This window comes from Puma concolor, chromosome B1 (genome assembly GCF_028749965.1).
Source record: "Puma concolor isolate L17-30 chromosome B1, mPumCon1.1.hap2, whole genome shotgun sequence".
In the NCBI taxonomy this organism is placed as follows: domain Eukaryota; kingdom Metazoa; phylum Chordata; class Mammalia; order Carnivora; family Felidae; genus Puma; species Puma concolor.
The window spans coordinates 116,615,073-116,632,043 of NC_141670.1; the positions used below are offsets into that span (position 1 = coordinate 116,615,073).

Below are 16,971 nucleotides of genomic sequence, written 5' to 3' on the forward strand. Positions count from 1 at the left end.
ACCTTTTGAAAACATTTGTATAGAGTCTGACATTTTAACAGTTAGTTGTATTTGGAATCGCAGAATTTTCCTATACATCATTTTGTTTAATATGTTGTAATGAATGTGATGGTTAATTTTATGTGTCAACTTGACTGGGCTAAGGGATGCCCAGATAGCTGGTAAAATATTATTTCTGGGTGTGCCTGTGAGCACATTTCTGGAAGAAATTAGCATTTGAGTTGGTGGACTGAGTAAAGAAGATCGACCCCACCAATGCAACTGGGCATCGTCCAATCCCTTCAGGGCCTGAATAGAACAAAAAGGCAGAGGAAGGGCAAATTTGCCGTTTGAGCTGAGACATCCATCTTCTCCTGCCCTCTGACATCAGCGATCCTGATTCTTGAGTCTTTGGACCGGGACTTACACTATTGGTTTCCCTGGTTCTTGGGCTTCCAGACTCAGACTGGACACCACCAGCTTTCCTGGGCCTCCAGCAGGCAGCCAGCAGATCAGCTGATTTCTGGCCTGCCATAATCTTATGAGCCAATCTGAGAATAAATTTCCTCTTATGTATATCTGTATATATCCTATTAGTTCTCTTTCTATGAAGAACCCCAATACAATTAGTTTTAGAGATACAAATGTAAATCTTTTTTATGTAAACACCAGCCAAAATAAGTTGTGCTGAGAGGTATATATATGTGTTCCATGAAGTTACGTATTGAGAACCAAAAGATGTTCCACCGTAAAACATTAGCTAGGGAGATGTTCTGTGGCGTATGACTGTACAAGAATCTATTTAAAAAAACTTTTTTTAAAACATGTATTCAGTTTTGAGAGTGAGAGAGACAGAGAGTGAGTGGGGGAGGGGCAGAGAGAAAGGGAGACAGAATCCGAAGCAGGCTCCAGGCTCTGACCTGTTAGCACAGAGCCCCATACAGGGCTCAAACTCACGGACTGCGAGATTATGACCTGAGCTGAAGTCGGATGCTTAACTGACTGAGCCAGCCAGGCGCCCCCTTAATTGCAGAGTTATTAATCAGTTATGTTCTGACCTTTGAATGTTTACTATCATTTAGAGGTCTATAGGAATAGCCATTTTACCTTGCAGACCTGCAGGTGCCATTTCATAAGGGTGTGAGTTCCATTTCTATTTCTGTTTTCCCTAATGTCCAGGGTCCTCCAGCCTAGCCCAGAATAAGAATAGTGCATCCTGAGATTTTGTTACTTGTACCCACCTGTGCGTATGTAGGGAGAACTGAGCATGTAACTATAAGGACCAAGGATGAAGTGAAGAACTGGCACTGAACAACATTTCTTACAGGTTTTCAGGAGCAAATCTCTATTTGACTGATGTTAGCATAGTGATTTTACTAACAGGTCAGCTGTACCTCAAAAACAGTGGTGCAGAGAAGAGTGAGGCAAGCCTATAACTTACTGATCACCCCTGTGCCACCAAGGCCTACAGATTTAGGCATTCATTAGAAGAGTAACCCCTTTGAGCACCCCTCTCCACCCTCTTGCTCTCTCTCTGTCTGTCTCATCCCTGTTCCTCTTTCTGCAGACTTCTGGTTTCAGCCCTCAAATCCCGATATGTTTTCTTTGCTCTGGGAAATTTCTCTGATTTTTACAAGTGTTCTGCAAACTCCAATGGCTTTGGTATTTACTCATGAGCACTGTCCTCTGGCCAAACTTGACTGAGTTGAAAGAGAAGAGGAACATGTAGGGGATGAGAGCAAAAGGGGACGCTGGACTAAACCTCATGCTCTGGAAGACCCTGTTTATCATAAATGCACACACACAAAGTAGATTTATTTAAAAGTGGCTGGGCACCTCTGCCCCCCGAGTTCTGGAGCTCAGTGCAGTTACAGCATGACTCAGGGTCCAGGGCCTGTGAAATGCTTTCTTCATCTCTTGCCCTCTGTCCTTGAAGCAGAAGGTGACCATGTCTGTATGCCACATGGGTTGTGCTGCTGTCATTATCAGAGATAGAAACTACTTCAGCATGCAGGAAGGATCTGAACGGCAAAGATGCCTAGGTAAGAGAAAAGACGAATTAATGAACTCACCAAACTCTTCTTCCTCAAAATCAGCTTTTCAGATAGAATAAATGCAACAGCTTCTTGCAGAGTGAAGTATCATTTCCCATCAGTGCTGAGAGCCCATTTTCTTCTCTTTATGCTCCAATTTCTGGGTCCAGAGATACGTAAGAAATTAGTGAGCCACTTCCAACAGTTTGTACATGATTGCTTAGGATCACTTTTCTTTCTTTTTTTTTTTTGATTTTTCTCTTTTCTTTTTTTTTTTTTCAATATATGAAGTTTATTGTCAAATTGGTTTCCATACAACACCCAGTGCTCATCTCAAAAGGTGCCCTCCTCAATACCCATCACCCACCCTCCCCTCCCTCCCACCCCCCATCAACCCTCAGTTTGTTCTTAGTTTTTAAGAGTCTCTTATGCTTTGGCTCTCTCCCACTCTAACCTTTTTTTTTTCCTTCCCCTCCCCCATGGGTTTCTGTTAAGTTTCTCAGGCTCCACATAAGAGTGAAACCATATGGTATCTGTCTTTCTCTGTGTGGCTTATTTCACTTAGCATAACACTCTCCAGTTCCATCCATGTTGCTATAAAGGGCCATATTTCATTCTTTCTCATTGCCACGTAGTACTCCATTGTGTATATAAACCACAATTTCTTTATCCATTCATCAGTTGATGGACATTTAGGCTCTTTCCATAATTTGGCTATTGTTGAGAGTGTTGCTATAAACATTGGGGTACAAGTGCCCCTATGCATCAGGACTCCCTGTATCCCTTGGGTAAATTCCTAGCAGTGCTATTGCTGGGTCATAGGGTAGGTCTATTTTTAATTTTTTGAGGAACCTCCACACTGTTTTCCAGAGTGGCTGCACCAGTTTGCATTCCCACCAACAGTGCAAGAGGGTTCCCGTTTCTCCACATCCTCTCCAGCATCCATAGTCTCCTGATTTGTTCATTTTGGCCACTCTGACTGGCGTGAGGTGATATCTGAGTGTGGTTTTGATTTGTATTTCCCTGATGAGGAGCGACGTTGAGCATCTTTTCATGTGCCTGTTGGCCATCTGGATGTCTTCTTTAGAGAAGTGTCTATTCATGTTTTCTGCCCATTTCTTCACTCTTAAGATCACTTTTCAACATTACAATTCCTCACTTACATTTTAATACATGTTGGATTAGATGTACTATATTGGTGAAGAATGATAGCAATTCTTTACATTGGCAATTGGAGGGATATTGAATGCTAGAATCACAAATAATTTGACTTTTATAAATGTATTTAAGAAGATTTACTTATATTTTAAAGTATTAATATTTATATTGATTTACATAATTTTATTTGATATTTTGATATTCCATAATAATAATTTTTATTTTGCCTTTGATTTCTGAAATAATTTTGAATATATTGGAAGAAAAGAATTGTTTTTGAAAAAATATACAGAAGATATTAAGTTAAAATTTTTATTTTATTTCTTATTTTTGATGACGGTATTGCCAAATTTTATGTATTTTAATTAATTTTTAAATTTGTATTTGCAAATTTTATATATTTTAAATATCATTATATTTTATTTTAAATTTATTAGATTATTATTGGTGGTAGAACACACATTATGTAAAAATGGTCACTGTAACAACATATTTAATGATTTTTCTGAAATGTAGCTAAGAAAATTTTATGAAACAAATACATAATAATTTACAAAAAACACAGGTATTTTATTAGTCACACAAAATGTCACTGACTCATCAACAGGACATTCATACATGCAATATAATGATTAAATTCTGTCATTTAAAAAATGTTGCCAGCTCTAAGTCATGTGAAACCACAGGTTCGTACAATCTTTTCAATTTTGTTGTTATGAATGTATTTGTCAAGGTAGGAGGATTAAACATACTTCTTTCAATGGTTTGGTTGAGATTTAACGCTTAAATACTTAGATAAATGATATATGGCCTGCATCTTTGCTGGGAAGGAGAAAAACAGCTCTGGACATCTGAAATCAGGTGGCGAGGCGCCGACCTGGTTGCAGCCAGGCTGTCGTGTCGATGGGACAGAGACGATTTCACAGGACGCTGACATCAGACCAGGTCACCCTGTGCCTGTGATGGAGCAAGACAGAAATGGGACCACTCTGGAACCATGTTCCGGGTACAAGAATATTTTCCAGTGTCAATTATATTTCAATAATTAAAAAAAAAAAGAATATTTTTCAAACTGAAAAATGAGCAAACATCTCCTTCTCCTAGCTATTATGAGAGACTGCTACTCTTTACCAGCACTTCTTTTCCACTCTCTTCTCATTTTGTAGATAAGAATATTAAGATCCTCAAATATAAAATTATACCCGTTTCCTGCCGGCATCTAATCCTGAGCAAAGTCTCACTGTCTTAAACTCTCCTCAAAGTCACCTAACACAAGCCCAAATCCTGAATGTTCTTTCCAGTAACCTGGTAACTTTTTAAACATTTTTATTTATTTATTTTGAGAGAGAGAGTGCAAGCACGGGGGGGCAGAGAGAGAGGGAGAGAGAGAATCCTAAGCAGGCTCCACACTGTCAGTGCAGAGCCCAATATGGGCTCGAACTCATGAACCGTGAGATCATGACCTGAGCTGAAACCAAGAGTTGGACGCTTAACCAGTGGAACTAGCCAGGCACCCCACGTTCCAGTACTCTCTTAATAAGAAGTCCCACATTCCCCATGATAAACATTCTCCCCAAATTCCCATCGCAGTATAGAGGCCTCCCTGGTGATCTTTGGCTGGGGGGCTTTGCCAATACTCCTGCTCTGGATCCTGCACATATTAAGGGAGGTCCTGCCTGGAATGTGGATTCCAATTCCAGCTCAGTTTCCCCATCAGTTGGAGTTGTTGCTGCTTCCTTGCTAGTTACCAAGGACCAAACACATCTCTAAGGTCATGATTAATTCTACCCCAGACAGCACAAGAGGAAAGGAAATTCCTTCTGTTAAAATAACCTCAATCCTGTTCCTTGTGAAATGATAAAGCTGGTGTCATTTAGTTGTTCATGGAAGACTTCAATAAATATTTATCAAGCAACCATTATGTGCTAGTCACTATTATAATTGATAAGGACATAGCAGTGAATTGACGACTGTCCCTGTGTTCATGGCGCTTATATGCTAGGGAACATTATGACCTCTTCCTATGTTTGGTTTATATGTGTGTGTGTGTGTGTGTGTGTGTGTGTGTGTGTGTATGTATGTATGTATGTTTTTTTACAATATTTATTTATTTTTGACAGAGAGAGAGTGTGCATGTGAGCAGGGGAGGGGCAGAGAAAGAGGGAGATAGATGATCCAAAGTGGGCTTTGCACTGACCGCAGCGAGCAACCCAGTGAGGGGCATGAGCCCATGAACCGTGAGATCATGACCTGAGCCAAACTTGGACACTCAACTGACTGAGCCACCCAGGCGCCCCTATGCTTGATTTGTATTAACAGAGTCCCTGTATTAGATGCAAGTGGCTTTTTTTAGTCATTCACGATGGACACCACCAACGGAAGGAAGCTTTTTGATGATCAGTCTTATTCTTATCCATCCCATCTTCCCATCTGGCTGTATCCCACCCCTTCATTGAACATGGGGGAGGAGGGTATAAATTTCGAAGCACGGAAAGTTTAGGGCTAACTTCTCTGAAAGTTCATCTGTTTTGGTAGTTTAAAGTTATTTGCTATTGGTGACATGTATTTGCACACAGATAACTTATTAAATTTTAAAAATTGGTTTCCAATTAAATGTGTCTACTTTCATCTCTAGCATCTTGCTGGCACTATTTAAGGAAATGAGAGCTTTTCTTTGTAGTTACAAAAGATAACCTTAATTCTAGCACGGATGAGGTTATCACAAAATCGAAAATAATGCAATCCAAATTTAATTCAATGCCACAAATTTGTATTGAATATCCTTTAAAGGAAAGGATCGTATCTTTCTTTTATAAAGGTTATAATGCTTTGCAAACATTAGTGGACATTTTCAAGATAATGCCTAGATCTGATCTCAATAAATTTGTAGCATATATATAGCTTACTGTATATACAAAGCAACATTTTTAGTAATGACTCATATATAATAGTGTCTGCAATGTGGTTTCCATTATAACTGTATTCCTCATCTGCTAGTAACTTTCTCCAAATTTAATCTTTTGGGTTGAAATTTTCCATGCCTGGTTTAAGCTCAAAGGTATTTAAAAAAATTATTTTTTTTAAGTTGCAGGGCTATTCCTTTGGCTATCATATGTACCCCTTCTTGTTTCAATGGAGGCAAGAAGGGGGGAAAAAGGAAAGGTTATAGTATATGGGTATGGTATTGGTGTGTTCAGCTAGAACCATAAAAAAGCCTTTATAGCCTAGACCTAAAATCATTTCACTCAGCTCATTTCCTGAAGTAACTGGAGCAGGCTCACTGTTATCTGGTATGTTTTGTCCTTGCAGGAACTATTCCTCTATATGGAAACAGTGGATACAAAGATCCTTAGATTAGATTCCCATGGCATTTTAATATGTATGGTTAGCCGATAACTGTGATGGATTGCATACAATGCCTTGTCTCAGAGGCTCTTGGGATGGGAGTTCAAGCCTCTATCATATTCTTTCCCCCCATTCTCTGCTCCATGTAGCAGATATGTAATTTAGGAAATCAAAAGTGGCTTCTCATGGAAAGTATGGATCATTAGGTATTTATATTGAAAAAGATGTCTCTTTAGTGTTAGTTTTGGTAGTCAACATTGCCAAACTTGGAGCTATTCTGCAGACATTATTTTTGTCCTAGGATATCTACAAATGGAGCTGTAAATACACCTTCACACCTCATCCAAAAATAAAGAATAAGTATGCAGCCCTCGTAGATGGTGGTGGTTGAGGCTTATTGGTGTATGAAGATAAACAAGCGTTCTTGAGGACATAGAAAAGAGGAGGAGTGCAGGCAGGAATTCCTTCTGGACCCAGACAAGATAAAATAAAATACCCCGTATCTTACATTCTCATGAGTCTTGAATCTTCACCTCACACTTGATTTAAACTTTATTCTCATCTTGTTTTTTTTTTTTTTAATTTTTTTAATGTTTATTTTTAAGAGAGTGAGACAGAATGCTAGCAGAAGAGGGGCAGAGAGAGAGGAAGACACAGAATCTGAAGCAGGCTCCACGCTGTCAGCCCAGGGCCCGATACAGGGATTGAACTCATGGACTGTGAGATCATGACCTGAGCCGAAGTTGGACGCTTAACCAACTGAGCCATCCAGGTGCTCCAAACTTTATTCCCATCTTAAATGTCATTAGAAAGCCATCACTTTTGAAATTGTATAGCTTGATCTTTACCTATAAAAAAACACCAAATTTCCCCAAAGGCTTTTAAAATGATGACATGTTTAGTATCCTCTTTCTAGAGACATACCCGTGCATGTACATATGCATAACTGGTTTGCGTGCCTAACTGTCTATTCTCTCTCTGTAGCTCTCCCATGTAGACATATACATATACATCCACGTAGATTCAGAATTTTCCACAAGGAACAAAGGGAATCTCATAATGAAAAGCAACATTTTTTATGGATCCATGCCAAGGTACCGGATCCTTGTTCTTTTCCAGTTGATTTATCTTAATGATTCTCTGTCAGGCAAAAGCCTTTATGAATTCTGCATAATGTCCTATTCAATTACAGCAGCATGCTTGCCTCGGCTTTGCAAGGCTAAGCTTGAGATAATTTTTTCCTCTAAGAATCTCTCCCATGTTCAGTGACAAAATGAGACCAGTTACTGCTGGAAGAATGCCATTAACAAATAGGTTTGTTTTTCGTTTTTGTTTTTGGCTTTGTTTTTGTTTTTGGATTCGTGCTATGAAAAATTAAACCTGGACAAGTGTTATCAACCTTCGTCTATATTTGGATCTAGTTTTTAATTTCTTACCTCAGTTCAGTTAGATCTAGGTCTTAGGACGATGCTTTGAATTAGTTTTGGGTGTATGTGCACAGAATGCATTGTCAAAATGTACCTTCTCAGCCTCATCCTTCTACAGAGCAGCAGGAGTACTGCTCTGGGTTGTTCTGTAATAGTGCTGTTTGGTAGGATTTTCTGTGATAATAGAAATGTTCTATAATCTGCTTTATGCAATAAGAGGACCATCAGCCACTTGTGGCTGTTAAGCATTGGAAATGTGGCTAGTGTGACTAAGAAACTGGATTTTAAATATTAAATTTGATAAATTCAAATTTAAACAGCTACCTATGGCTAGGAGCTACTCTCACGACACAAGTCTGTAGAATTTAACTATTGAACATTGCACCAAGATTTTGACAAAAGGCTATTCCTGTAACAAACCACGCCAAACTTAGTACCTTAAACAGCAGTTTTGTTTGTTTGTTTGTTTGTTTGTTTGTTTGTTTCTCATGTGGTTACAGTCAGATGTCACATGGGGCTGGAGTCATCTGAAGGCTCAACTGGACTAAAGTCCAAGATGACCTCTCATTCCGTGCCTGGGCACCTAGATTGGTTTGTCTGGAACAGGTTGAGACTGGCCAGGCACCTGTCTCTCCATGAAGCCTCTCCCAGTGGCAAGACTGGGTTTTCTCACAGTATGGCAGTCTCATAGTTGAATTTTTACACTGCATCTGGTTCTCCCAGGCTGAGTGTTGGAAGTGACAGGAAGTAGCAGCTACCATATTCTGGCATGGAAACTGCCCCACCATTCCTTCTCCTATAGTCTATTGGTCAGAGTAATCACAGAGGCTGTCCAGGATTTAAGTGGAGGTGTCTTAGATTCTACCTCTTGGTGGGAAGGAGGTAAAAAAAAAAGTTGTAGCCAGTTTTGGTTCTCCAGAGCTATTCTTTAGAGTAGCAAATTCTCCTAAGTTCAACTGATATAAAAATGTGAAGGCAAATGCCTTTCTTTTCTTCTTTACCTGACCAATAAAGTAATTTCAATTGCTTATCTTGAGGCCAAGAAATGACAAGAGCAAAGAACTTTGTGCTTTTGTTGGGGCTTTTGATGATGTCCAAACTGAATTGAGGAGAAACTTAGTGTTTTTATTTTAACCCAGGATTCAGCTTCATGTGAGGAGCAAACACCATTGGCTGAGGTCATATTTATGATTCTGAAATGATGGAGAACCCCAGATTCTGGTCAAAAGTTCTCTTGACTCTGCATGCATGTAAATGCTGTTTTTAAAAAATCTATGAATATGTAATGATTGCTTAAATTTTTTGTTTTGTTGATGCAGCTTCAGTGGTTGGGTGGTCTTTTTATTAAGTTTTTTTTTTTTTCTATCACATTCAATGTCAAGTTGACCTTTTATTTAAAAAAGTTAATTAAAAAACTCATCAGCTTCTATAAGTACATAAGCTTGGTGTTATCTTTGGATATCTTGTGTTGCTCTACAGATATGTTTGCTCATTTGATTTATATTTCATTATACATTCATAACATTTCTTCAGTTTAGTGTCAACTTTCTTCAACTTTAAAACATCTGCCTGGATATCCTATTGTCAGTCAGCTACCACCTGCCTTGTCCAAAAAAATTACACTCAGGTGAACATTGCTTCTCTCCTCGAAGGCTGACTGAATGCCAAGATGTGAATAATTTTGGCCTGCCAATCAGTGTTGATCAGTTAGTGTTCACACGACACCATGTGATGGCCTGGGTGTAGGTCTCTGAGTCATAACAGACGGTAAGCCATTCCATCAAGTGGAAGGCCTTTGGATTAGTCTTGGGATCTCACGCATATCTAGCTGCCACAGTATGAAATGGCCTCCAAAAAGCATCTTCTGGTATTGATTTCGTTTGGTTTTCTGCTCTTAAATCTTCATGGCCAAGAGTGTTTCTTAGGTAATCAAACTCAGCAAGGCTTTAAGATCTATCTTGCAGAAGGAAATCTGGCTGTGTCGGGCTTCCTTGGTGCACACCCCCACATTTATCAAAAGAGTGCTTTTCTCATGACTGTTTGGAAGACAGATGAAGGGGTAACTGGTGATTCCTTTTTCCATCCACTCCTTTTCTCTCTCTTGCTGTCACCTCCATTCTGATCCCACAGTAAGTCTCAAAACCCTATCCCTGCAGGCCCTGCATTGGTCTGCTTTAGTTCCATTTGTCTGGCAGCTATAGCCAAAATTCTGGTTGTATTTGTTATCAACAGCCATGGCTTATGGTACCTGGCAGGGCCTTCTTAGCACAGAGAGAATGGACAAAACAATGTACATGGTTTTGGGGTTGGAGATGTTTGGCAGAATGGGGAAACCAGTGCCTGGGAACTGAAATGCAATTTGCCACTCCCATACCTCAGGGGATTGCAACTTCTTTCCATCCTCACAACTACTGTCTAGTACAGACCATCAGCAACTCATCCACTTCCTCCCCTGCCCAGCAACTGCCAGAGTGATCATTTGAAAATGTGTATCTGATCAAGCCTGTCCCCTGCTCTCATTACTTTCTGTTGCGTTTGACATAAAGCTGAATGTACTTATCATGATTGGAACAGTGTCCACACGTCCTGACTCACCTCTCACCATCTCTCACATGCTTATTTAGCTCGGCCATATCAAACATCTGTAAGTGTCTTGAACTTTGCCACTCAGGCATGCCCTCTTTTGCCCCTGTTCCATGTGCCCTCTTCCGGTAAAATCCTTCTTCCGACTGTTTAGCTAACTCCAACACTTCTGTCCCCAGTAAGTCTTAGTTGAAATATCACTTTCTTTACGACATCATCTTCTCTGGCTTCACAGACTAGATTTGGCTCACCTGTTATATACACCCTTTTCTCCAACTCGTCACACTCAGTGCACTCACATCATTGATGCTGCATCTGTTTTCTCCCATAGATAGTTTTGTGCAGATGGGGACAGTGTCTAACTTACTCACATCATGTCCTCAGCACAAAATATGCCTGGACCAGAATAGGCATTTAGTTACTGAAAAACAATATATTCCACATAATAGAAACATCTCTGATAAAGTATTATCGTTCAGCATGGCTCTGAAATAAGAAATTATAATGCAAATAACTGTCAGCCAGAAACACCTTTGTGACAAGAGATTTCATTTTTACCCAAAGAGTTATCATACCCCTTGCCTTTAGGTTTAATTCTTGAAATAAGGAACACTCTTTGGAACACAGTTTATAAATTCATAGTGGTGACACTGCCTGAGATATTTTTAGATAATCTTAGTACCTAAGTACAAAGAAGGTCATAAGCCAAAAGTGATGAAGACAGTAGAACTCTCCTTTTATAGGGAGCCTTGATCCCCATTTAGGTTTGCTGGACGTTGCTGTGTGCACATTGTGCGTGGCCAACCCCAGCTTTACATGAAAGGGCTTCATCAGCTTTTAAAAAACCATATGGTAAAAACATCGACACATATTTCTTCTGATACCTTCAGGCACTGCTAAGCAGCTGGTATTAATGAATAAGTGAAATCATGGTATGTTGTTGCTAGGAAAGAATAGTTTATAGCCAGGAGAATTACAGATCACTAGGCAAGAACACACAGGAATAGAAGGGATGTGTGATTTCTGCATTTCATCTGGATGTGGCCACCTGTACTGCTTGAGGCAATACAATGCTGGGCTGATTAGCAGGTATTAATTCTATTCCTACCGATGGTGGTCCTGGGAGATGGGACCAATACCTTCAATACTTATCATAAGTATTTCAGAGCCAATGTCCTTAACCGAAGCCACTGAGGGAGCTATGAAAAGAGACCTTGGTATTAAACAACAACATTTTGTAGTGTTATTTCTCTACATTTTCCATCTTTCCATACAGAAAACATATTTATTTCCTCCCACTGTATACATTAAAATTTTTATTGCACTGAGACATAATTCCTACTATAACCTTTTAGGAGACTCCATTCCTATCATAACCTAGATGTAGGAATTTCGTCATCTGCCTGGGATCCTTTCCAGCTTCGTACAAACTTTGATGCAAAACTCAGTCCTTTTACCAGGTTACATAAAAAAATCCAAGCATACTTTTTTGCCAGTTTTTGGTAGTTTTCGTATTATTTTGCATGTCACTTTGCAACAACCTGATGGACCTAGCTCAAGTGTTTCCTTCAGAGACCTGGCCTCTAGCTCTATCTTGTCCTTTATCCTTTGCCCAGTCTGTACTCAGTCCTCTGACTCTACTTTTTTCTCCTCTATATTATTCACAGCAGGGTGGCTTTTTTAGCAGGAAACCTGGCTGACTTTGACCTATAGGCTTAAAAAAGAGTTTTTACAGAAAAGGATATTGACCAACAATAGATACAATAAAACTTTCTCTAAGCCTTACACTAGAATATGTTGGAGTTGGTGTCTTCTCCTTTCCCTATGCTGTCTTTCCTCCCCCATCTCCTATTTCCTGCCATTAAAAAAAAATTATTTGGCTTGGATGCTTTGTTTTCAGTTTTCAGAAATAATAAAATAAATTCCCTAGAGGGAATTCGGGTGTGAAGCTTTTGATTTTGTATAGTTGGCAAAGGTTATAGTGTAAAGCAATTATACTCAAAGTACCTGAGCTGTTTCTATACACATACGGGTGTGGGACTGTTCTCCCATTCTCCCCATGCAGCTGGCTGTCAGGGCTTTACCTTCTTCTTTGGAACATAGACTGTTCTAGCTTACTGCAATAAGATTATCCAAAATGGACAGGAAAGACAGGAATCATACACATTCTTAGTGCTTGGACAGATATAAATTCCAACAGGCAGCCTTCAGCCTACGTCCTCAGTGCTGTTGCGGGGAATTTTCTTATCAGATGTGGATGGAAAGTTATCTTGGTTTTCGAATGGAAGCTATGAAGAGTCCTATAAATGTTTTAGTTTTTTTTATTACTGTTTTTATGAAATGCAATAAGGGAACTTTGAACACACAACGAAGCCAGAATCTAAAAGAGGTTTCAGAAAGTGAAAGTGGTATGTGGATGCTGAAATCAAATTGGATGATGGAGTTATGGAAAACAGATAAAGTAGATAAAGGTCTACCTGGCTGATTCTAGGGATTTTGAGAAGGAGAAGTCTAGGTTGAAGCCCCTATTGGGAATGAGATCTAGACTTCAGTATTCTAAATATATAATCATAGCTGATATTTAATGTGTACCCACCGGGTACCAGGAACTGTTGAAGCACCATATATAACCTTTTAAAACTCTTAACACTTCCAAGCAAATAGAGAAAAGGGATTTTCCCTGAAGAATGGCAGAGAAGGAAAAGAAGGAAGTAATAAAGAAGAATTAAGAAACATCCAGAAATTAAAAGAAAAAGAAAACACACCCACTCCTCCTTTTCACCCTGCCAACAATGTAATTCATTTAAAGAAACTGCACTTCACTCTACTGACAGAAGAGGGTGATCTTGAACTAGAAATCCTAACGCATAACAGATAAAATCAGACTCAGTTGGAAGGTACTGGAAGAAGAAAATAAAAGTGAAAATAAAAATATTTCAACTGATGAAAATTTCCCCCAAGGAATCAATCAATGAGTAGAAGAAAGTTACAGTGCAATACTCCACACTGAATTTGATATCAGGCAAGCATTTGGAGCTATTAAAAAATCCAGTGAGAATAAGAAAGTCAAGTATTAAGAACAGAAATACTAAAAAGTGTAAGAAATGTATTGAGGATTGATTGAAATTGGGAAAGATACTGAAGGAAAAAATAATCTCAGCAATGAAGACCAAATTACAAGGTGCCCAATGGAGAATAGACTTAAATGATAATTTAGTAAAAGGCATTTTTAAAAGGTAGAAAAATAGTCAAGAGAAAAATAATATAAAGAAGGAAGTAAAAGGGCCAGCAAAGATGATTAAATTAAAAGGTGATGAAAATCCAAACTAAGTATAATTGGAGTCACTGGAAAAGATAAAACATAACAATGAAACAGAACTAATATTCAAAACTATAATCCAAGAAAACTTTATGGAAATGAGAGAAAACCTAAATCTAACTATTGAAAAAGCTCATGGTAATTCTGGGAAAATCGACTCAAAACAATGAACTCTGTGAGTTATTATAATAAAATTACAAGACTGTAAAGACAAATTAAAAGTCTTTACATTTATTAATAAATATAATAAATTAGCATTACATTTATCAAAACAAATTATATAGTTGGGAAGCATTTTCAAGAAACTCAAGAAAAGAATATAAAAGACAAGTATTTTCTATCTGCCGAGTTATATCTTAAGTGCTGTATTGGTTTCATATGGATACCTTAACAAATTACTGCAACTTGTTGGCTTAAAATAACAGAATTTTATTCTCTCATAGTTCTGAAGGTCTGAAATCAATGTGTTCGCAGACCACGCTCTTTTTGAAGTTTCTAGAGAGGGGTCTTTCTTGCCTCTTCTTAGCTTCTTAGGCTCTTTGCATTCCTTGGTTTATAATTAAATCATTTCAGTCTCTGCCTGTCTTCACCTGACCTTCTTCCTTCTGTTTGTGTTTGTTGTGTCCACATGTCTTTCTTCTTTCTCTTATAAAGACACTAGTTGTTGGATTTAGAGCCCACCCTAAATCCAGGATGATTTCATCTGGAGATTTTTGGCTAATTACATCTGCAAAGACCTTATTTCCAAATTAGGGTATATTAACAGGTATAACACTTGAGTATATCTTTTTTTGGGGGGACACAGTTCAACCCACTACAAATGCCAAGACAAAGAAATAATAGACACTTCAATATTACCACTCACAATACAAGATAGTCAACGTAGACAAAAAAAGCTAAGAATATAGAAGAGCTAATGAACATAATCAATGAGGCAGATCTATTGGATATATATTAACATTAAACATTGATAATAGAGAATAATAAAATTTACTAAAATTGACCCCAGTAGAAATTTTTATTTAAATAGACCAATATTCAAGGAGAAATAGAGAAAGTTATCATGGAACTACTAAGCCCAGAAGTTTTCATAAGGTAAATGTATTAAACCTTAAGGGTTAGATAAACCCAATGCTATATAAATTGTTTTAGAGTATGAAAAAAGAAGAAAATGAGAAAAAAATATCCAAATTCTTAAAATGAAGTGAGTATAACATTGATATCCAGGCCTGATAAAGGTAGCAACACTGTGTCATTTGTGAATATGGATGCAAAATTTTTTTAAGTTTATTTATTTGTTTTGAGAGAGAAAGAGAAAGAGAGGTAGGGGCAGGGAGAGAGGGAGAGAGAGAATCCCAAGGAGGCTCCATGCTGTCAGTGCAGAGCCCAATATGGGGCTCAATCCCAGGAACTGTGAGATCATGACCTGAGCCAAAATCAAGAGTCAGTTAGTTGCTCAACTGAGTGAGCCACCCAGGTGCCCTTGATGCAAAATCTTTAGTGAAATATTAGTGAATAGACCCTATCACCACATCAAGGAAACAATAAACCATGACCAAGTGGGATTTATATCAATTCGGCAAAGATGATTCAATATTAGAAAATCTATTGATATGGTTCACTATATAATAAATCTCAGGAGAGAAAAAATCATATGAATACTTTCATAGCTGCTGAAAAAGACTTTGATGAAATTCTATTCTAATAAAAACTGTAGAAAATAGGAATAAATGGATACTTCGTTAATATCATAAAAATTATACTTAAATTCTAAAAATCACATTCTCACAGAGGCCAGGCCCATGACAAGTAAGCCTACCGTCTTCACTACTCCTTAACATTTTTTTTTGAAGTATAAGCCAGTATAATTAGATAAAGGAAAACAAGTAGGGGCATAATAATTGCAAAAAAGGAACAACTATTTGCAGATAGATACCTGAAAAAAACCCCAGAGAATCAATGATAAAAGTAACTTAAACATTAAAAGAATTTAACAAAGTAGCAAGATGTAAAATTAATAGGCTAAAAGAAATAGCTTTCTTATGCACAAATAATTATTTAGGAGTTATAGTGGAGGGAAAACCCATTTACAGTTATTACCCTCCCACCTCCAAAGATAAAAGCTTAGGAATAACTTAAGGAATGTGTTAAACTTACGTGGAAATTATAAAGTACTCCTAACTACTACAAACGGAACATCCTTGGTCTTGGATAAGGCATCTTAATATCATTCTCGTGAAGTTAATTTATACATTAGTGATCCCAACAAACATACAATCAAGCCTTTTACCTGGAGGAAATCAAATTGGTAATAAAATTTGTATGAAAAAAGAAACACATAAACATAGCTAATAAACACTCAAAAGGAAGCACCTTGGGTTGGTGGTGGAGGGGAGGGACTACTATGGCTCTGTGTAAAAAAAGATTTTCAATAATTAAGGTAATCAGTAATGAAAACAATGAGGTACTGGTGCATATACATTCAGATCAATGAAATAGGATAGAAAGTTCAAAATAGATTCAAGTAGATACAGAAATTTATCATAGGACAAAGGTAGTGTCTAAAATTGTTGGGACAAAGAGGGAATTTTATTTTATTTTATTTTTAACATTTTATTTATTTATTTTGAGGGCAGAGAGGGAGAGAGAAAGACAGAGAGAGAGAGACAGACAGACAGATAGACAAAGGCAGAGAGAGAATCCCAAAAGGCTCTGCACTGTTAGTGCAGAGCCCATTGTGAGGCTTGACTTCATGAATCTTGAGATCATGACCTAGCTGAAGTCAAGAGTTGGATGCTAAACCGACTGAACCACCCAGGTGCCCCAAGATGGAATTTTAAATAAATGGTTTTGGGACAACTGGATAGTTATTTGGAAAAAAAAAATGTTAGATCTATTCCTCACATAAGAATAAGCATCAAACAGATGAGAGATCTAAATGTAAAAAATGAAACTAGAAGAAAACATTGGTGAATTCCTCTATAACCCATGTATAGGAGAAAGTCTTCTAAATATGATCTAAGTCTTGATGCAATAAAAGAAAAGACTGATCCATTTTACGAAAAAACAAAACAAAACAAAACCGAACAAACCTTTTTCATGGAAAAAAAAGCACCAAGTGACAAGC

The 16,971-nt window shown here is 37.9% G+C and overlaps 1 long non-coding RNA gene across 1 annotated transcript in view; it reads left to right on the top strand.

Moving 5' to 3' along the window:
* LOC147581830 (uncharacterized) overlaps nucleotides 1-16,971 on the top strand; it is a 76,922-nt gene that overhangs the window by 25,374 nt on the left and 34,577 nt on the right. The window lies entirely within an intron of this gene.